We start from the raw sequence: 23,498 nt of genomic DNA, 5'->3' as shown, positions 1-23,498 counted from the left end.
TGCATTCTATTCAATATTAGTACAATACCTATCCTCTGAATGTCATGACAGCAGACCCTCTAATTGATGCTATGCCTGAAAAAAATACCTTTCTCATTTAACTATTTTAAAATATCCATAATTTCAGCTCCTTGTTAGAAATTTGCACAATAGCTAATTTAAAACTGATCTTATATATAGACATTGCACAGTAAATGATGGTTGTTTCAAATGAGAAACATCACATCATCTACAAAGGAAATCATCCCCTAAGTTATTGACCTGCTGCATACTGTCTTTTGTAATGTTGCTGATCTCTTCAATGTTTCAAGATACTGCCTGGATTGTCTGAAATGACATACGTTAAATTGTAACAGGAGCAGCATACGCAGTAAGTAAAGTAAACCATGGAGGCAAGAGATGAAAATATGAATTAGAAAAGTATTTGTATATACTATTTATAACAAGTGGTCACTGATGACTTAATAAGCGAATTCATATACTCTGCTCATTTAGATTTATCCTTAACTATACAAATATACCTAACAAATAAAATATTCTTATATGCAATATAACAAACAATGGGGAAAAATCCAAGCATTATTATACAATTTGAGAATTTTGTTAGTGAAAAAGTTATGTGGGTACTAGTAAGTTTCCAGATAAATTTTATTCAATAACCCCCAATGTCACTACTTATTATTTTCAAATATTTTTTACATATATGATTGAATTTTCAAAAGAGTTCTGCAAGTTGGCACATGAAATATATTGCATGTACCAATATAAGTATATTTATTATCCATTTACTCTGAGTTGATGGTATACAACCTAGTAATTTACATATATAGTAACAATCTTGAGATCAATATCCATCAGTGGTCAGCAGTGTAGTAGAATGCCTATACTAATTCTGTTTTGAATTTAGTGTTGGCTTATTTAACAGTAAGAGAGTTTGTCATCACAACCAATTGGAGTGTGTTCATTTCATATCAAGCTATAATTGTATTCATGTTTTCTTTGTTGTTTATCTAAAAATTGAAAAAAAATTGGGACTGTAATTATGATAATAAGTAAACAGTTAAATGGAAATAAATGTGATATCCTGGATTCATTTAGTCTTCTAAATTGCTTATCATTATAGGATACATTTTCCAGGCAAACATTAACTTTAAGCAGCACTCTGAAAATTATGTTCCTTAGTACACTGATCTCAGAATATTCCACCAGAAAAAGAGGTTTATGGGATAAAAAGTGGGGACTAATGATAAAGGATACCCTCTGCTTTTTTTCTTGTGTTTTCCCTAGTGTATTTCTTGTGTATTTGTATACTAAACACAGTGGTCCTACCTAATTTGCAGGTGATACATTCCAAGACACCCAGTGTATGTATGAAATTGTGGATAGGACTGAACTCTCTACAAATACTATGTCTTTTCTTATACATACCTGTGATATAATTTAATTTATAAATTAAGCACAGTAAGAGATTAATAACTAATAATAAAATAAAACGATTATAACAATACACTATAATGAAAGCTATGTAAATGTGGTCTCTCTCTCAAAATATCTTATTGTACTGCCCTCACCCTTCTTCTTCCTGAGATGATGTGAGTTGATAAAATGCCTTCATGATGAGAAAAAGTGAGGTGAATGACTAGGCATTGTGACGCAGTGGTGGCTGCCACTGATCTTCTGATGGTACATCAGGAGCATCGTATGCTTCTGGACTGCGGTTGACAGAGGATAACTAAAACTGTGGAAAGCGAAGCTGCAGATAAGGGAGGACTACTGTATTCAGAGCAGTATTATAAACATAAAAACCAATTAACTTGGGGTGCCCGGGGGGCTTAGTCAGTTAAGCCTCCGACTCTTGATTTCGGCTCAGGTCATGATCTCATGGTTGGTGACTTTGAGCCCCCAGTCAGGCTCTGTGCTGACAGTGAGAAGCCTGCTGGGGATTCTCTCTCTCTCTCCCTCCCTGCCCCTCCCCTACTCTTTCACTCTCACTCAGCATAAATAAACTTAAAAACATAATAACTCTTAGCCATTATTAATCAAACATTTTACTTCAAATGTCTTTTTCATATAAAAACACTTTAAAACATTCTTTTGAACTAGTTTTTGTAATACAAGACTCTTTGGGAAATACTAAATTTCAAGAACTAATGAAAAATAAATGGGAGGTAAGAACATGAAGATAGTCCTTCTTTCTGGGAAAAAAAAGAGTATGGATTAATCAAACAGACTTCCATGCTAATTTTAACTGTGCCCCTAAGTAATGATTGAATAAATTATTTACCCTCTCTGAATCTAAGTATTCTCATCTCAAGTGGTAACTATGCTTAACGCATTGGCTTATTATAACAATTAGATTAGATATAATGAAGTTAAGCACCGAATCTCTATTAGAAGCTACTCTTAGATTTTTTTTTTGTAAGCAGCTCTAAATTACCATTAGTTTTTTCAGCAATGCAGTGTAAATGGCTACCAAGATATTGGATTGTGTCCTCTCTGTTAGATGACCCTTGTGTTATGTAACTCACGGAGTCACATTGGACACGCTATGACCTATTTCGTGTCCCAATCCCCATTCCATCTTCCATCTCCTTATGCCACGGTAGGTGAAATTGATTATATTTTTTAAAAAGCTCTGGCTCCACCCAATTTTTATGACTAATATTCCATTGTGTAGATACACTACATCTTCTCTGTTCATCAGTGGATGGACACTTGGGCTATTTCCATTGTTTGGCTATTGTAGATAATGCTGCTATGAACATTGGAGTACATTCTTTTGAATTCGTATTTTTGTACTCTTCAGGTAAATACTGCTTAGTGAAATTTCCGGACTGCGGGGTAGTTCTATTTTTAACTTTTTGAGGACAGTCCATACTGTTTTCCAGAGTGGCTGCACCAGTTTGAGAGTATTATGCTAAGCGAAACAAGTCAGTCAGAGAAAGACAAATACCATATGATTTCACTCATATGTGGAATTTCAGAAACAAAATAAACAAAAGGAAAACCAAGAGAGACAGATGCAAACCAAGAAACAGATTCCTCTATTTATTTATTTATTTATTTATTTATTTATTTATTTATTTATAGCACAAGCAAAGGAGAGAAGCAGAGGGACAGAGAAAGAACCTTAAGCAGGCTCCACATTCAGCCTGATGCCGAGCTCAATCCCACAACCCTAGGATCATGACCTGAGCTGACATCAAGAGTCAGATGCTCAACCAACTGAGCCACCAGGCATCCCCCAAAATTCTTAACTATTGAGAACAAACTGATGGTTACCAGAGGGGAGGTGGGGGAGGGAGATGTGTTAAATAGGTGATGCGGATTAAGGAGTGCACTTGGGATGAGCACAAGGTGATGTTGGAAGTGTTAAACTACTGTACTGTACTCCTGAAACTAATATAACTATGTTAACTAGATGGACTTTAAAACTTAAAAAAAAATAAAAGCTTTAGAAAGTAGCGAACATAAACCTAGAATCGTAAGCTTAAGCAATTTGAGATGATCGCAGTTCTAAAACATGTCCTAAGGCACTCAGACTAGATTTGGATACCATTGAGGCATCGTGGCATATGACACCAGCACCATGATTATTCATCCTGTGTACCTTGTATGGATCCAGTTATTTGTGCCTTCCCAAATTCTTCGGGTACTGTATCACTGAAGTGATCTGTAAGGGGCATTTATACTGCATTTTGCTATGGGTTAACAACATTTAATAATTAAATAATGGTCCCCGTTTTTGGAAGCAACATTTCTCAACAAAGTTGCATATAATTTTAATTACTTAGATTCAACCTTCTTAGGAAACAGGTCATTTTTTTCCAAAAGGAAGAAAAAATAACACTTCTATAAATTGCTGACCTGTGAAACAAAGTAAAAATGTAAGAGAATCTGGGAGGAGGTTTAAGATACACCAGGAGTTAAGGACTCCATTCCATTTACTTAATACTTTTATGTCATTATGTATTTATACACATGTTTAATTTATTAATCTTCCTGATAGTCTATCTCCCTCCTCAAAAACATAAGCTCAGTTGGGGCAATTTTTTTTGTTTGTTTGTACTTACTGTTATACCTCTAGGACTTAAAACCATACCTGGCACATCACAGGAGTTGAATAAATGCTTGCTAAACAAATTAATCCAGAGGGTTGTAAATGAGAACATATCAAGTGCAAATATTTATGAAGGCTATCAAAAAGAAAATCCTAGACATTTTCTATTTTAAAAATTCTGTGGCTAGAGATAATATTAAAATTATTTTAAACTGTAATTTAGAAAATAAAAATAAATATCTTTAGGTCATATTGATGAGAAATAAAAGCTGTGCTTCAAAAATATCTATAGGGGTGCCTGGGTGGCTCAGTCGATTACACTGCCAACTCTTGGTTTCCACTCAGGTTATGATCTTACAGTTTGTGAGTTCCAGCCTGAGTTGAGCTCTGTGCTGAGGGAACGGGGCCTGCTTGGGATTCTCTGTCTCCCTCTCTCTCTGTCCCTTCCCTGCTTATTCATTGTCTCTCTCTCTCTCTCTTTCTCAAAAATCAATAAATAAACATTAAAAAATAATTATAATTCTCTGATTATAAATGATAACCATAGAAAAATATTTGTAAATTTCTCTAACATCATTAAAAATTTCTTTTTTTTAAGCTTATTTATTTTTAGAGAGACAGTGCAAGTGGGGGAGGGGCAGAGAGAGAGGGAGACAGAGAATCCCAAGGAGACTCCTCTGTCTTGGCAGCTTAGAGTCCGATGTGGGGCTCACACTCATGAAACCCTGAGGTCATGACCTGAGCTGAAACCGAGAATCAACCGCTTAACTGACTGAGCCACCCAGGCACCCCACCATTAAAAACTTCTCTATGCCATTCATGAAAACCTTTCCTGGCTTCAATGAATGCAAGGCTGATTTAAAACTTATGGGAAACTTTTCACAAAATATGGAAAAGCTAGTAGCAAAAGAACAGCACTGGGTACTCAAAAAACTATGTGACGTGACGAGTAATAAAAGGTGTTGCATCTCAACCCACTGATAAATTAATATAAAGATATTAGCGCCTAGGGGCACCTGGGTGGCTCAGTGAGTTAAGCATCAGCCTCTAGGTTTCAGTTCAGGTTATGATCTCACAGTTCTGAATTCGAGCCCCACATCTGGCTCTGTGCTGCCATCACAGAGACTTCTTGGCATTCTCTCTCCCCCTCTCTCTGGCCCTCCCTGGCTCTCTCTCTCTCTTTTTCTCCCAAAATAAATAAATAAGCTTAAAGAAAAAGCACTTAAAAAAAAGATATTAGCCCCAAGAGTGAGGGAAAGAGGACATACATGAATTTAAATAGGTATGGACATAATTACCAATAATATTTATAAATGGCAACTAAAAGAAATGATGATATACTTAAATCAGAGTTGATAAAGGACATGAACTAGAAGCCCAGAATCATATACCCTGTTTGAATTTTGTGAGCCACAGCATATGGAAAAGTTCACAGGATTCAAGAGTTTTACCCTAAATATCAGTTCCCAGTCATTTATATCCCTATGCTAAATAGTAAAGCATTATCACAGATATAAAATAATCTCCATCTGTGTGCATGCCAGTAAACCAGGTAATTTGGCCAGGAATCACATCCTTTAAGAGCATGTGTAAGATTTTTCTCAAGGCAATGCAGGTAATATTATCCCCTAATGTATAGTAAATATATGTCAAACAATATATCTATATCTATCTATATCTATATATCATATGTATATTAAGGTAATATATAGATAATATATATATTCTTAATTATATATTTTTCATTCATTCAACTAAAAATGTTTTCGGCATTCAGGTATTATGGTAGTTACTAGGGCTGAAAAAATGAATAAAATATATTTATCTGCCTCAAGAGACTCACAATTCAGAAATATGAATACATAACCAAAAAACTGACATTACATTTGGATAAACACTATGGCTTTAACAAAATGTTTTTCATTACACATGGACTGAAGCTCAAAGCACAATAATGAAAATATTATTTCTGTTTTAAGTATTTAAATCATCATTGTAAAATTCCTTTTTGCAAGATCTGATTAAGCCTGGGAGTCAGGTAAGATGTGCGTAATAGATGTTTTGTAATAACAAAATGCTAACTCATTTTATATCATTTGAACACAGAAATGTTAACTCTGTAAGTATGTTTAATTTAGTCTTTTAATACAATCAGTTACAGTCAAAAATCTTCAAAGTCTTTTATATTGTTCCAAATAAAACACAAAGCTGCTCTCACCAATTCAACAGGAAAAGGCCTGTTTCTGAGAAAGCATTCGAGTATATATTTTATTTGCACAACATACTTATTCAGGGCTTATATGCCAGGTAAATCTACAGACCTTTTTGCTATAAAAAGTTATGCAAGAAATATATACCCCTGATATTCCTTAGAGGATAGACTTCAAAAACATTACTTTCAAATAGGGATAGAATTTCCAAAGAAGTTCTTCATATCCCTGATTTTAAGCTAGACATCTGCAGGAAGAGAGAAATTTGAATTTGTTGGGAAATAAGTGAAAACAAATTCTGTACTTGAATATTGCTGAATATTCAAATATAGATGCCTGTCAGAAATAAGTCATCTGCAACAGTAAAAATGCTTTAAATTTATACAGCAGCTTCTTCTGAGGAATTCATTTAGCACTAAGTTGGCAAATGCAAAAGGAAGAATATTACACTTTAAAAAGATACAGAAAGAGGAAAATCAAAGTGGCTGTCTACCTAGGAAAACAATAGACCATTGTAAGCAGGAGCTAAACCAATCAAATAACAAATTCTACTGGTTTCGCTCAAGGAATTGACCACCTGCTTGAGATAAATGAAGCAACAAGCTTTGAGTATCATCTACATAGATCATCAAATTATTTTTGAATAAAGATTAAGTAATATCAGAGGGCATTAATTGAAAAGTTAAGTATTTTTTAAAGATGTGATTTTGAAGTAAAAATAGACCACTTCAGATGTAAAACAAAATCGTTTAATAACAAACTGCAACTAAAAGTATAGAGCACAATCATCACATCAGAAATAGTAATAGGAACCATTATTGATAAACTTCCAATTGACAGTATTAAGACCTCATTCTTTTATCCATCTATCACATTTCTATTGAGTTTCTTCTTTGTGTCAAGCAAGTTACTGGGTTCTGGGAGAATTCAATAATGAATAACAACACCAAAAAAACCCAAAAAAGATTTCTCCCTTTATAAGAGTCTTATTTAGTGAGGGCATTCTCACTATAAAATTTATTGCTTAAAACCCAATCATTTGTTTTTCTCTTAACATGAAACTTAAGGAGGAATGGTACTGAAAAAAATTGCATTAGTTATTTCTTAACCCTCTGTAACTCTAGGTTTCTAAAGTCTTTAAGTTTATACATAGAAATGCATTTTATGTATCATATATATTATGTAATAGCATGCAAATATATATAATATAAACACATTACAATACCTAAAAGTAGAGTAAAACTGGACCAGCAAAAGCCTCTGAGAACTTTCTGAACTTACATATGGTAATTTTCACCCCAATAGGGCAATGTTTAGGACAGATTCTCTTGAAAGCAGAGCCTGAGGCAAGGATTAAAATAGTGATCCTTTAGTTGAGAAGTACAAGCCAAGGGCCAAGGATGAAAAAAATGGAAGTGAAGCAAAGGTGTAAAGCACTAGTATATAGCGTTACCACACTGACTATCATGTTACAAAGTACCACTAAGAGACACAGCAAGTTCTGGGATAGCTTGATAATGGTGAGAGTTACAAGTTGTCCCTCCATACAACAATATTTATTTCCAAGCACCAAATTAGGTACAGATTTTGGTAAATAAATCAGAATATAGTGTTGTTAGTTTGCCATCAAATCCATTGTAGATTTTTTTTCATATTACATAAGAAATGTTTCTGTGTTGCATTCAAGTGTCTTTAATCACTGTTTTTGTTAGTTACTGAGATTGCCATCAACCTTACTTTTCTAGAATATTTATTCTCTCAAAAAAGATTTCCTTCATTCAGGGAATATTCTCTGATTTCTCTGTTTAGATTACTGAGAAATCCTAATCTTATTTATCACACCTTCTAAAATATTTCAGACTTTAACAAGGCAAATCTTAGGCATAAATTCTTACTCTACAGCCATTAAGATTCCATGCCTATCCTAATTTTGCCTGACAATTGTTTTTCACTGAGAATGGGTGTATGAAATGCTGAGAGCCCAGTGGAGTGAGAAAATAGCTTTATCATCTTAAAGTTTTTAAAAGCAATAGCGGTAACTAATTTAATCTATTTACACTTATGCTAATTAAATAATCCTACCAAATGGCAGTCCATTCCAACTTTCATTTAAAAATGAGCATAATAATAGGCCACACTCTAAGGCAAAACATTTTCAAAGAAAGAGGTAGGATGGGAATTTTGTAATTGTTCTTAAGACAATTTTCGATATTTAGAGTTACAAAGTACTCTAAATATTTAGAGTTGAATTTGCTAGCAACACATTTGAAATAGACTTGGGTCTAAAAATCATCATTGCCAGAGTATTAAAACATGCTACCTCAATGATAAAAAAAGTTTGCTTTGGATATTATTAGGCTTATGAATAAACGAAAATCTGATATAATAAATTAAAGAAACATGCTTAATTTTTGCATTCAAATAACAAGAACAGAAAAATGTACATACACATTTAATCTCTAGAATAATCAGTTAAATATGAAAATGTTGTGAGGAAAACAAAATAAAATTCTAGAAATAAGTGAAAGAACTATACAATAGATTTAAAAGTTAGGAAATCTACATTCTAGTCCTGACTGTGTCCAAAACTAGTAATGGGGCCTTTAGTAAAGTAATATTCTTCCTGATTTTAAAATTCGTTATCTATGCACCAAATCAGAATTGAAATCAATGTCACAAAGCCCATCTCCTACCCTACAAATATGGCAGACATTGCAAATAGATCCCACCACTCTTTGCCACTGTGCCCAAAGTGGCAAAATTAATTCTAATCCTACCACTTCAAGCAGTCACGAGTAATTAATGGACTTGGCATTAGAGAAGAAATAGTTTTGCCATCTTTTGATTAGATAATCTCTAGGAGCTCTAGCATTTCTTAACTTGAAGCATTAGTTCTTTGTGGAATTAATAGTTCTTTAACGAAATATAAACCAATTCTGCTTTTCAGTGAGCCCATTTACAGAACACTTGTGTACTGCCGACATTCAGAAGCAGGGAACTATTCCATCCAGCAGCTAGGCCTAAGGGAGAAATCAAACAGCTATTTAAATTAATGACAGTTGAAAATTAATTCAATTTGAGTGACTTAAGTATCATAGAGGCTGAATAAATTACAGAGTTAGAAGGTCAAGATACATGGATTAAAACTCTATCTTCTCATCTTTATCCAAGTTGAAGTATTCAACAAATATGTTTGAAGCCCAACCACTCTGCTTGGTGGTAATACAGTGTGACATGAAACCAATTTAATCTCTGTTTTTATGGTGCTCACAGTCTAGTGCAGGAGTAAAGGAATAGAAATATATTTTTAATATAAAATTTAAAATTTACAAAATGAATTATATTATTTCATTAGCAGGAGCAGTCATGAAAAATATGATTAAAACATGGATATTTAAGCTAAGATCTGAAGAATAAGCAGAAGGTAGACTAGAACTAGGGTTGGTTCTCTGAGGAGGAAAGAAGTGGGCAATCTTTAAATACATTTTTGCAGGAAGGTGAAATATGCAAAAGGATTAATTGGCAAAGGATTATATTTAGCAGATAAAAGAGATAAAGTTTGACACCCAATTTCTGGTTTTACTTCTAAGTAGATAGAGGCACCATGGACTGAAATGGATAATTAAGAGGAGTGAAAGATTTGGAGGAAGGCTTAAGAGCTCCGCTTTTGGAATTAGAAGCTTATTATGCCAATAAAACTTTCAAGAGATAATGCCAAGTAAAACTTGATCTATGGGTCTGGAAATTAGAAAAGGTGTCCAGGATAGATATTAAATGTGAGAACCATAAACGTGTGTATTGTATTTAACACCATGTGAATGGATGAGATTGCCTAGGGAGAGAATTCTTCATAAGAAATTATAAGAGTCACATGCGAGTCTTGAGGGTTTTCAGTGATTTTACAGAAAATTTCCTCAAAGTGTGGTCTGTGAAATAACAGCATCAGCATTACCTGGAATCTTGTTAGAAATACAGCTGACTCTTGAACCACATGGGGGTTAGGGACGCCAACCACCCATACAGTAAAAAATCAATATATAACTTTTAACTCCTCCCGAACGTAACTAATTAATAATGTATTGTTGGGGCGCCTGGGTGGTGCAGTCGGTTGGGCGTCCGACTTTAGCCAGGTCACGATCTCGCGGTCCGGGAGTTCGAGCCCCGCGTCAGGCTCTGGGCTGATGGCTCAGAGCCTGGAGCCTGTTTCCAATTCTGTGTCTCCCTCTCTCTCTGCCCCTCCCCCGTTCATGCTCTGTCTCTCTCTGTCCCAAAAATAAATAAACGTTGAAAAAAAATTAAAAAAAAAATAATGTATTGTTGACTGGAAGCCACATTAATAACATAAACAGTCAATCAACACTTATTTTGTATAACAAAGAAATAAAAATAAATAAATAAATAAAAACAAATCTATTTATTACATACTGTATTCTTATAAAATAAGCCAGAGAAAAGAAAATGTTATTAAATCATAAGAAAGAGGAAATACATTTACAGTATTGTACTGTATTTGCCAAAACAAAAAAAATTCCATGTATATGTGGATCTGTGCAGTTCAAACCCATGTTGTTCAAGGGTCAACAGTACAGTGTTTCAAGACCCAATGCAGAGAACTACTGACTCATAACTTGCATTTAGAGGACCACTTGATGATCAATATGTTTAGCTGTGAGAAGCACTTGAGAAAAAGAGAAGGGGTTGACAAAGGAAACTAAAAAAGAAAAATGAAAGGCAAACCAGGAAAGGCACCTGGGTGGCTTAGTCACTTAAGTGACTGACTTTTGATTTCAGCTAAAGTCATCATCCCACAGTTGTGAGATCGAGCCCTGTGTTGGGCTCTGCACTGAGCACAGAGCCTGCTTGGAATTCTCTCTGCTCCTCCCCTGCTCATTCTCTCTCTCTCTCTCTCTCTCTCTCTCTCTCTCTCTCTCTCAAAATAAATAAACATTTAGGGAAAAAAATAAAGGAAAGGGAAATAAGGTGTCATGAGGCCACTATAGAGAATGCATGAAAAATGAAGCAGTAGTCAATAGTGTACAATGCTGTTGGGAGGACCCATAAGATGACAGAAAAAGTGTGCATTAAATTTAACAGCATGGGGTTTGATAAGTGACGTCAGCCAGACCAGTTTTGATGGAGCAATGCAAGCAGAAGCCAAAAATTTTAGTTAGTTGAAAAATGAATGCTATGTAATGAAATGGTAATGGCTACATACAAAGAACTCTTGGAAGAAGTTTGCCCTTGAAGATAGGTCAAGAAATAAGGGGAATGAGAGGGTGATGAAGGAATCAAAGTTAACACAAACAATGATAGATGATATTTGAATGTCAATGAGAAAAATCAGTTGTAAAAGAAAAAAAATTGAAGTTAACAAGATGTGGACAAATTGAAGGAGTTCAATTTTAACAAAGGGGAAAGGGAAAGGATTCCGAGCAAACCTGATGATTTTGCCTTTGATAGGTGAGAAGTTTCCCTTCATTGTTAGAAGAAGAAAGAAGATGAGTATAAATGACCACATGCTTGGAGGAGGGATGCTCATCTAATGGGTTCTAATATGCGAGAAGGTCATTGCTAAAAATGAAAATGGGAAGGGAGAGGTCAAATATTTGAAAAAAGGGAATATTTTTATCCTTACTAGACAAAAATATTATTCTATTCATTCATAACAACTATTCCAGATAAGATTGGGTGCATTCAGGGTGGTACATAACGACCACTCCAGATAAGCCATTTTCTTACCCCAATATTACAGATAAGAGATTCCAGGTCAAGCAAATTAAGCAAATGACATTTTTTGTCAACTGCACCAATATCTTTTTTTATAGAAAGAATCTACTTCAGAAATATAAGAATACAGTGTGGGGGCACCTGGGTGGCTCAGTCCATTGAGCCTCTGACTTCGACTCAGGTCATGATCTCACTGTTCGTGAGTTCAAGCCCCGTGTTGGGCTCTGTGCTGAAAGCTCAGTGCCTGGAGCCTGCTTCCGATTCTGTGTCTCCCTCTCTCTCTGCTCCTCCCCTGCTCACACTCTGTCTCTCTTTCAAAAATAAATAAAGATCTAAAAAAATCTTTGAAAAAAAAAGAATACACTGTGATGATGAATTTTAATGATAACTGTCAGCCAGATAGTACTATCACCAGTAAAACATTGCCTTTATACAAATGAAAAATGACTTAATTTCACTCTGACTCACTTTTTGTCTTCACACTGAATATAGTATTATGGACCATTAAGAAAGCATAATAATATTTAATAATTGCAAAAATAATTAACCTTTGTATAACAGCTCAGAAAACACTAACGGACTTTCTTTTACTACTTATTATCCCATAATATTTAATAACTGAGTATATTTTCTTATAAAAATCATTTTTTAAAGATATTTTTGGTGTTGGGTCAGAAGTAATGTTAGTAGGATAGTTCCTCTCGCATAGCATTGTTATAAGGTCAAATTAGATAAAATAGTTGAAAGCATGACATTCACAGGAAAAGCTCAAAACTTCATTAATAAGGATGAAAAAAGAAAAAAAACGAATGAAAGGAATGAGTGTCATTGTTATTTTTAAAACTACAAAACTGACTCATCGTATAATGGATTTTGATGAAAGGTATCTTTTAAGATTGATAGCAACTAGTGGACTTGACCATAAATCAGTGAAATGTAAGTGTCCATTTGTCATATTTTTGAGATAACTGGGGTAGTTTGACTCTGACACAATTCTATGAAATAAGAAACTTCCATAGGAAATTATTAAGTACACTAGAAAAGCAATATGTTTTAAGAAACCTTAGAAAATGTTCAGAAGATTACTCTACACAGCCCTTTGTAAATGTTGCCAGGACAGTAGAAGATTTGAGAGATATCACCATAGGGTTTGGTAACAGCCAAAGGACAACTGAGAAAGAATCAGCATGCCAAGATGTAAGAAGAAATCACAACAGCCCAGAGCGATGACACAAAGGATAAAAGGGTAGGGACCTAAAAAACAAACAGTGATTGCCAACTCTGTAAGAAGTATCCTATGGGTCTAGGGCAATAAAAACAAATGAGCAAACAAACAATTCGTCTTTGTCAAAAGGCCAAACCATATACTCAGTAAAACAGACTCTGGCCAAATCTACAGACAAGACTCTCTCTTGGGAGGTTTGATGATTCTGGCCTATGAAATAATACTACAAACTAACAAGAAAAGTAGGAAGCTGCTAAAAATACAAATGACTAAAATTCAGCCGGATAAAATACACCCACTCCATCCAAAGAATTTAACCTCCTTTTACTTCTACACTGTACCTTATGATAAAGCTAACTTTTATTTTTAGCTACAGATTTTCTTTTTTATAAACATGTGGTGAAGCTTGATGGGGATAACCCTATACGGGCACCATTATAAATGGGATGTTATTTGCCAAGGATGTCAGGATGTGGATGTAATTGCCAACTGGTCTAACTTACAAAGGCCTTTTGAATTTTAAAGGTTAAAACTTTTATAAAGAAAACAACACAAACTACTTGTTGAAAGTAATTAAACACATACTAACGAATAAGTATATATAGTTTTAGTAAACAGGAAACAAAGATAAATTTACATAAAATACAAATAGCATAAAGACTGCATCTCTGTAGAATTAGTTTTAAATTTTTCTTCAGTATATATTGCTCAAAACATTATTAAACAACACTCATTTAATAACTGAGTATATTTTCTTATAAAAATCATTTTTTTAAAGATTTTTTGATGTTGGGTCAGAAGTAATGTTACTAGGATAGCTCCTCTCAGATACTTCCTTTCTAGACCTTCTTATATATGAGATTCTCAGTCAATCAATATTGATGATCTTTTTCGTTTTCCATTTAATCCTTTTTCTTTATGATAATCCCTGTTAAAATTATCCCTTCTATCTTTCCATCTGTAGTGAAAACTAGGACAAGTGAAAAAATATTCCATCAATATTTTTACAATTAATCACTATTAAAAATTCAAAATTAAAGTTAAAGCTCAAAATTTTCTTTCATTCTGTTTCAGCACATCTGGATCATATTTTTCCATTGACAAAGCAGAAGTGTCTTCAGTACCAAAGCATATAGAGTTATCATTTCTCCAGTGCATAAGTTTCAAGAATACTAATGTTTACCATACTAGTATTATGAAATGCCTTTTTCTATCCCTGTTTCACTTTATTGGCAAAAGAAAGTTTATAGATCAACTGGATTTTTAAAGGGAAAAGATCTCTTTTAATTTGAAAACCACTTGCCAAAGTGTCTCCACTACTGAAAAGCATGTAACTCTATAAACCTTCCTGTGTTTCACAATTCACGTCCATTTAAACAGGACTAAAAATAATTTTAACTTAAAACAAAAATATGTCAATAAAATCTTACTATAGAAAACCAAATATCCTGATGGAAAATTTCAATAATCATAGTATCTGAACTTTGGTTCAAGAAAACTCACTAAGTGGCCTGACAATTAATTGCTACTATGCAAAATATCAATAAGCATACCGAGCAATTACATTTATTTCCAATTTTGCACCATTCCATAGTTTTATACAGATTTACAAAGTATACCATTCATCTTTTCATTTCCAATTTCAAGTAATTTTATTTTGTATTGAATAGGAAGGCAAATATGCACACAATAAAACAAAATCATGTTGGAATATCCAATAAATATAGTATATATTAATGAAATCTTGATAGGAATTGGTACACTTCTAAGAAGAGAGTAGATATGTAAAACTTCTGTAATTATTATTTTATACATGATCAGACCACATTTTAATATTGGGCACTAAAATAATAAAAAAAAAGTCATTTTATTACTGATACATTGTTTTTATACATTTAATTGCTTAAAAGATCATTAATAACTCCCACTTAATCTGGAACAGCCCCCTTTCAGCTAGTATCTCTCTTTCAAGATGAGTATTCAGTGTGTTCACAGATAAAATGAAGTGTGCTTGGCACCAGCAGCCGAGGAAAGCTAATTCCACCAGGACCCTGGTCTGGTCAGAGAAGTATTTAATATTCAGCCCTGAAGGCCATTTGCAGCAAAATGCACAAAAAGCCATCATGCCACTAGTCAACTGGGTCACTGAGTAATACAGGACATTACCATTAGGTACATCTGAAATTTATACTGGAAATAGAGGCTGAGCCAACTTCGCTAAACAGCAGTCAATGTCTTTCTACAGTGATTTTCCCATTTGTTATGTAAACCTAGAAATCTTATATCTATTTTTTGTAATGATTTTTTTCGTTGCCGTAAACACTTTCACAGCTATGAGCTCATAAAACGAAACATGCATATTTAATGAAAAAGTAAATACCAAATGCCTATTTCTCTAGAAATTTAATGGTGATTTTGTAACTTATACAAAGTATCTTTCGACATTTGTCAATCACCGTGGATTACACTCAGGTATCATTGACCATGAAATCAACCAGACATATATTTTGTGACAAAACGTTTAACGTATACTCAAAATTTAAGAATCTGCATTATGAAGCTACATTTTGGCTTTCATACATTGTGTGAAGTATGACTTCTCGGTTGAACAAGATGAAATTACTAATTCCAAATTTCTTATGCACACACAAAAAGTAAAATGATAGCTGCTAATGTATTTTCTCCACCTAGGCAACAAAGAATTTGACACAGTTGCATAAGCCACTTTTTTTAGTCCATTTCATTAGAAGCTTGAATGAAAAATCAGTTATATTAGCTCCAAAAACAGTCCCTTCTTTACTTCTGCTTAACAAAATTAAAGATTGTGAATTTTATTGATAAAGTAGAAACATCTGACATTATTATCAGTGTTGTATTTAATCAAAAAATTTAACATTGAAGATAAAAATATTTACATTTACATAGATAATACCAATATAAATTGTAATAAAGGAGAGTATTTGGAAAAAATACATATATATTTAATGTGTATTTATTTTTGAGACAGAGAGAGAGAGAGAGACAGAGTGTGAGTGGAGAGAGACACAGAATCCAAAGCAGACTCCAGGCTCTGAGCTGTCAGCACAGTGCCTGATGCAGGGTTCAAACTCACAAGCCATGAGATCATGATCTGAGCCGAAGTCAGAGGCTTAACCAACTGACCCACCCAGGCGCCCCAAAAACATATATTTTATATACACACATTTATTAAATTAAGAGAGCTCTGGGGTAGAAATGACTTGGGAATTGGAAAAAATGCACAAAACTCAAAACTGAGTTCAGTGATCAAATATTCTACTGACATAAACAAAAACTAAAGATGTAGAGATTTACATAAATTCATACAGAGTATAAGGATACACACAGAATAAATGAACTACAAAACTGAATGTCATTAATAGTGATACAAAAATAAATCACCAATAGATACTTTCTCTTTAATTTGTTACTTTCATAAATCAAAATTTCAAAATGTTTGATCCTTTGAATAATCTTACTTTAATATTATAAACATGTTTGTCAATGAGCCCTGTACCTGTTCAAAATAAGTTAGAAAACGTCAACTCAAGTATTCAATAGAGAACTAACGAATTTCAACATAAAACGCTTTAAACAAATTGCCATTATTGAAAAAAAAAAAAGCTTGCAACGTGAAGCTAAAGCAAAATAAAAGGTTAAATTTATAATTCTAAAACTTAATTTTGGCATCTATTGACATATGGGTAAACTATCTTGGTGTTCCAATTGATATTATGTGTTGGAATTAAATGAAAGTGAAAATACCTGTTCTTGAGATATCTAAAAATGGAAACATATTCAAAAGAATCATAAAGGCAAGATTGTTATTTATTATTTCTTTCATGTAAGGTAATATTTGTCAGAAAAAGCTATTTTTAATGGAAGCAAAAAAATATTATTAAAATACCTGAGTGGAAATAATTACACATTTTAATTGTGATTTTTAAACACCATCCATTTGAACGGATTGACTTTGAACTAACCAGTACCTTAGCACCTGTAGAAAGTCTCTTCTATTTTAAATTATTGTTGTCTGGGTATATGCTATGCACTATAGCAGCCACAAGCCCTATGTGCCCCTAACATGTGAAATATGGTTAATACAAATTGAGATATTCTGTAAGTGTAAAATACATTGGATCTTGAAGACCAATATGAAAAAAATCATTAATATTTATATATAGATCATATATTGAAATTCTAATATTTTGGACATACTAAATAAAATAAAGTAAATTATTTAAAAAATTTACCTGTTTTTTTGCACTTTTTAAAATGTAAAAAATGGTTCCATTTGTGACTCACATTATATTTTTATTGCACAGCACTGCTCTAAGTCCAGAAAAGAGCCAATTGAAGGTTCAACAATTTAAAATACATTAATTATAAATTCAACTTTTAAAAGTTACAATTGAATTTATTTTCAGAATATAAAAAGAGTAACACAATGTTCAAAAAAACTTTTGATAATATCAGTGATATGATATTAGAGAATAAAAAGAAAATGATTCATTAACTGATATGTTCCAAGAATACATATTTTATATTTGTCTTTTTTTTAATGTTTATTTTTTGGGGAGAGGGAGAGACAGAGCATGAGTAGGGGAGAGCAGAGAGAGAGGGAGATATGAAATCTATAGTAGGCTACAGGCTCTGAGCTGTCAGCACAGAGCCTGATGCAGGGCTCCAACTCATGAACTGCAAGATCATAACCTGAGCCGAAGTCAGATGCTCAACCGACTGAGCCACCCAGGTGCCCCAATGTATTAGTTACTTTTAATGTTTAGACAATATAAAGAAGTGAGGTAGTAGATATCATGTATATCCACAGAAGAATAAAGAACCTAAAACAGTGTCACTTGTGAAAACTAAGTCCTCCCAGTTTATGAAGGATTCTGAAGAAAAATCCATGGCCAAATGATACCTGGACTCACAGTACTAAGGAGGATAGAAAGCACAGCCGTAGTCCAGTGATTTGGATCCAAAACAGAAACTTCTTGTGTTCAGTGGTGAGGAATAATTAATCAGGACCTGAGCATTTTTCCAGTCCTATCTAACAAATTTTTAAGATAGGACATTTCATATCAAAGTTTCTCCTATTAATATAACTGCATCCCAGAACAAATCTCAAGAACACATACAAGATATGAAAGATAAAGCCCTCCAAAACCCAAAAAGGTAAAATTTCCAATTATCTGTCATCCAACCAAAATTTAATGCAAACAATGAAACAGGAAAATATGATCCATAATCAATCAACTGAAATCAATCCAGAGCAAACATAGATGTTCAAATTAGCAAACAAATAGGTACAGTTAAACTGTTATTCTAACTGTATTCCATGTTGAAAAATTTAGAGACATGTTAGATATAAAAAAATACAAGTCAAATTCCTAATTATTGAAACTGCAATAATTATTGAAACTGCTATCTGAAGATAGCAATAGCACCTATTCAATATGATACACAGAAAGAAAATATAGTTAAAAAAATAAACAGAGCACCAGAAAGCTGCTGGACAGCACTAAATGGCCTAATATTGGCATGGCTGAAGCCCCTGAAGATGGAGGGTGAGCTTTAGGGGCAGAAAAGATACTTAAAGAAATAATGCCTCAATATTTCAAATTTGATGAAAACTATAAATCTACAGATTCAAAGAATTCAATGAACCCCAGAAGTGCACCAAAGCACAACATATTAAAATACTGAAAAACAATGATTAAGAGAAAATCTAAATGCAATCAGAAAATAATGAAGTGTCAGGGCATCTGGGTGGTTCAGTGGTTAAGTGTCTCATATTCATTGTAACACTATTCGCAATAGTCAAGATATATACAGTAAAACCTTGGATTATGAGTAACTTGTTCTGTGAGTGTCCCACAATATGACCAAACATTTCTAATAAATTTTAAGTTGATAAATGAGCAATGTCTTCAGTATGAGTAGTATGTGATGCCGAATGTCACATGATCACAACTGAGCCAATGGTTCTTGAAATTCACTTTGATATACAAGTGTTTTTGATAATAAGCATGTTCTGAAATGAATTATGCTCGCAAACCAAGGTTTTAGTATATGGAAACCACGTAAGTATCGATGGATGAATGAATGGATAAAAAAGATGTTTTATATGTATCGATATATACATACAGATATTGTTATAACAGATAATATAATAGATATAATTACAATTAATATACTATATAATGCATATTTTATAAATGGATATATATGAATAAAATATATAGATAAATACATATAGATATACACATATATACATATAGATACAGACACAATGGAATATTATTCAGCCATGAAAATGAGGGAAATCCTATCTTTTGCAACAACATGGATGAATCCAGATGAATTATGTTAAGTAAAATTAGCCAGACATAGAAATACAAATACCCTAGTTTTTCACTTATATGTGGATCTTTAAAAAAAGTCAAACTCAGAAACAAAGATTGGAGTGGCTATCATGGGGAGCTGGAGAATGGAAAGATGGGGAGATGCTGGTCAAAGGGTACAAACCTTAGTTATATTACGAATATGCTCTGGAGATCTAAGGTAAAAATATGTAGCATGGTGATTATAGCTGGGTACTTGAAATTCAGGGAAACAATAAACCTTAACCATTCTCAGTGAGCACACACACATACACACATACACACACACACGTAACTATGTGAGGTGATGAATGTGTTAATTAACCTGTTTGTGGTAAACATTTCACAAAGTTATATGTCAAATCATCACAGATATACAGTTTTGTCTATTATATCTCAATAAAACTGAAACAATAAATGACGATAGATGATAGATAGATAGATAGATAGATAGATAGATAGATAGATAGATAGATAAAACGTCAAAAACAGGAAGTGGAAGAAGCAATCGGGGTTTTCAGCTCTCAGAGTCAGGAAGGGCAAGTAGTCTTGTGAGTCATTTTGGGGCTTTACAGACTATAATCCAGCTATACTCCTCAAATTGGGAACCATGCAGAAAGACAGAAAAAGAGACAGACAAAAAGAAAACCAAAGATCACCTGAGTTGCAGAAAGCCAAGAGCACTTTCCTTCAAACCAAAAAGCTGGCAATCGGACTGTCAAGTAGGAAGGGAAGGGAAGGATGGGAGGAGAAAAAAGAGGAGAGGAAAAGGAGAGGAGAGCAAATGGACAGATTACAGAATGAAGCATGCCCGCAATCTAATTCACAGTGAAATCAACCTCTTGTCACATCACAGGGTGCCCTGCTTTTGACATATGATATTCATCCTTATGTGAGTCTTTATTGCTCTATTAACTTGTACCTTTTTATGGATCAAACAGATCTCTTTATATTTATATTTCATTAGTACTTTTCGAAACTGGCATGACTAAATAGGCATATTTATATGTTGGAAGTTAAACACCTGCTATTTAGTGAACTGTTGTATAACAAATAAATTAGGGATGTTAAAAATGTCTATTCATCATAGAAAATACATTTTCTGTATATCTATTTCTTTGGAGAATATTCTTTTCTCTTTATGTTTTTCAGCTTCCATCACTCATCTTTGAATGTCTTTAAAAATGTTTTTCGAACCCTGTTCTATTGTGCAACTTTTCTCTGTGGCAGTCTCCTGTCTGCAAAGGTCATTTACTATCAAGTTTACTGTATATGCCTAATTTTATATTGTGCAATAAATCTCCAACAGCCCCTACATGTGACAAGTCTGAAGGTTCAATCAGAGGTTGGATGTATCAATGTTTAATGCATTTCTCAATAAAAAATTAGCACATGTCTTCAACTAAAATAAATGTTCTTGTTTTATGTGCTCTGTTTTACAAGACTATTAAAATGGTTTTTTTATTATAGTTTTAGTATTCAGATAGGGATAGTATCAAATTGAACTGTTCAGTTAACAAAGTAAAATACACTGTGAAACACGATTATATTAAATCTGAAAAATCTAAAAAATACAGATGATCAGGTATATGGAGACAAACAACATAAAACAAAATACACTTGATTTGCATAAAATAATAAAATGTTTTGAAATTTAAGAAAAAAAAAGATTATGTATTTAGAATTGAAAAATTAGCCTTGCTTTTTCCTCTTACGTTAGGGTAAAAATGATTCAAAATATTGTATTTGGAATAGCAAGTATTGCATGAACAATGACAACACCAAAACCACTGAATTATTGTCCAAATCATCAATACCTGAACACTTACTTCAGGATATAGGTCTTGACTAATAACAATAATTTTTTTCCATTTCAGTTGTGGGACAGTCTGAAAGCTAAAGTAAATAATGATTCAAAGAGCTATGATATACACAATATAAAGTAGCTTATTCACATGTATGTATATGTGTACATATCATAATTAAAGTTGAAAAGAAATATTATATATATATGTTGTTTCAAAGCAAAATACTTTACAGTATGAAATCTCATTAATCCGTCCCATAAATTATTTTAATACAGAGATTTTAGAGGCCAAAACCATGTTATAGATCTGAAATAGAAATCAACACAGCAACATATGCACATTAAAATTGATATAATTTTAAGATTCTCCATGGTCATTTGGAGGGAAAATATAAGCCATCTTGCTGATAGAATCAGGGGCTCTTATATTCAGTCATTTAAACCAATGCAATTTCTAATGGTTTTACTTGTGCTGTGGTGAATTTACTATAAATCCCACCAGTGTGACAGATTCAATCAGTCCATTTGTTGGAATGACAGGTCATATTTGCAGCAGAATGATCCAGCACCAAATATTTCAAAATCACTAAAGATATTAAAAATGACAAAGAATGCAAAGAGCAAGAAAATAGCAGTCAGTACAGCCCAATTTCAGAAATAAAAAGCCACTTAGATAACTACAAAATTACCTGTAACTTGCTGCGGAAAACAAATTGCTATCAAATCTTCTATTAAGAATTCTTCGCCCTTTAATTAGCCTCTATGAAATTGGACAATATTCTCTCTGGTACAACTTTTCTGTATCATCATTCCCATACAGAAGCAGTGAAGTATGCTAAAAACAATTCTAGATACTGGGAAGTTCTGGCTCCTAGACCCAACTCTGTGACCTTGGGCAAATCTTTTAATTTCCCCAGACCCTGATATCTTCAGTTGGAATATGCAAACATATCTGTAGTCCCTTAGTCTCACAGTTGGGGAGTATAAAGCCAAATTTTAAAAAATCATCACCAGATGAATAAGTATTGAAAACTGTAGAGAAATAGACACTTGGAAGATACTATTATTTTCATAATTTTGTGTTAAGAAATTTGTTTAAATGAAAATTTCTCTGATTAATCTTTAACATTACTTTATCTTAGCACTGCTTTGCAAATTATGTGTTGTGCTTTCTGCATAAAAATTAGTTTTCTCCTTTTCAAAGCAATTCTTTTTCTATACACTTTCTGACTGTCCCATTTTCATATTAATATATCTGATAAGTAAGATTAAATAAAAGAAAGGCCAAAAAATTGCATTATAAGCTAATTTACTGAAGTTGATTTCTAATTTCTTTTTCAAATAGTACAATGACTATTAATCAAACTAAGCTCCAAAAGAAGGTTATGGAAAATGAAATACAGTTTTAACTAAGGTATGGAGAATACTCATTAGTCTCAATCTGGAGTCTGAAATATATCTCTCTGAAATATTTAGAAGTCCCAGAAAGTTAAAATTTTCTCCATTTTCTTCCATTTTTTTCTAGAGGTCAAAATTTTGCCAATACATTTACTCTGGCCAACAGAATTTAATGCAAGTTTCCCATAGAGAGTTAATCACTAAATTGTTGACTGTAACTTTTATACACACACATAAACACACACTCATCCTGAATAGCTATCATCCTGATGAGTCTCCAAATGTTTACTCCATATTTATTCATACCCAAACAATATACTGCTAATTAAAATTTTAAATTGATGATGGATAATAATAATAATAATAATAATAGATAGATGATGGATGATGATAGATGGGTGATAGATAGATAATACATAGAAACAAGGGCTCTGGGATATGTCCTTGGGCATATTATTTAATCTCCTTATTTCTTGGAGCTTCAGGTTCTTTCTCTGTCCAAAGAGGATGAGAGCAGGACCTAATTAATAATGCTGTGAAGATTAAATGAGGTAATATATAGAAAACCATTGTACAGCACCTGACTCATAGTAAGCACCTAGTAACTATTTTATATTTATGATGTTATTATTAATCATTACTATTCCATAGCTAATTTGCATACTTA

The 23,498-nt window shown here is 33.0% G+C and overlaps 1 long non-coding RNA gene across 1 annotated transcript in view; it reads right to left on the bottom strand.

Moving 5' to 3' along the window:
• The window catches only part of LOC102900087, a 204,893-nt gene that overhangs the window by 18,119 nt on the left and 163,276 nt on the right, over positions 1-23,498 (bottom strand). The gene's annotated exons all lie outside the window — the stretch shown is intronic.

The sequence above is a fragment of the Felis catus genome, chromosome F2, assembly GCF_018350175.1.
Source record: "Felis catus isolate Fca126 chromosome F2, F.catus_Fca126_mat1.0, whole genome shotgun sequence".
In the NCBI taxonomy this organism is placed as follows: domain Eukaryota; kingdom Metazoa; phylum Chordata; class Mammalia; order Carnivora; family Felidae; genus Felis; species Felis catus.
Note: the sequence above shows the minus strand (reverse complement) of the source record. Positions and strands in the feature narration are given on the sequence as shown.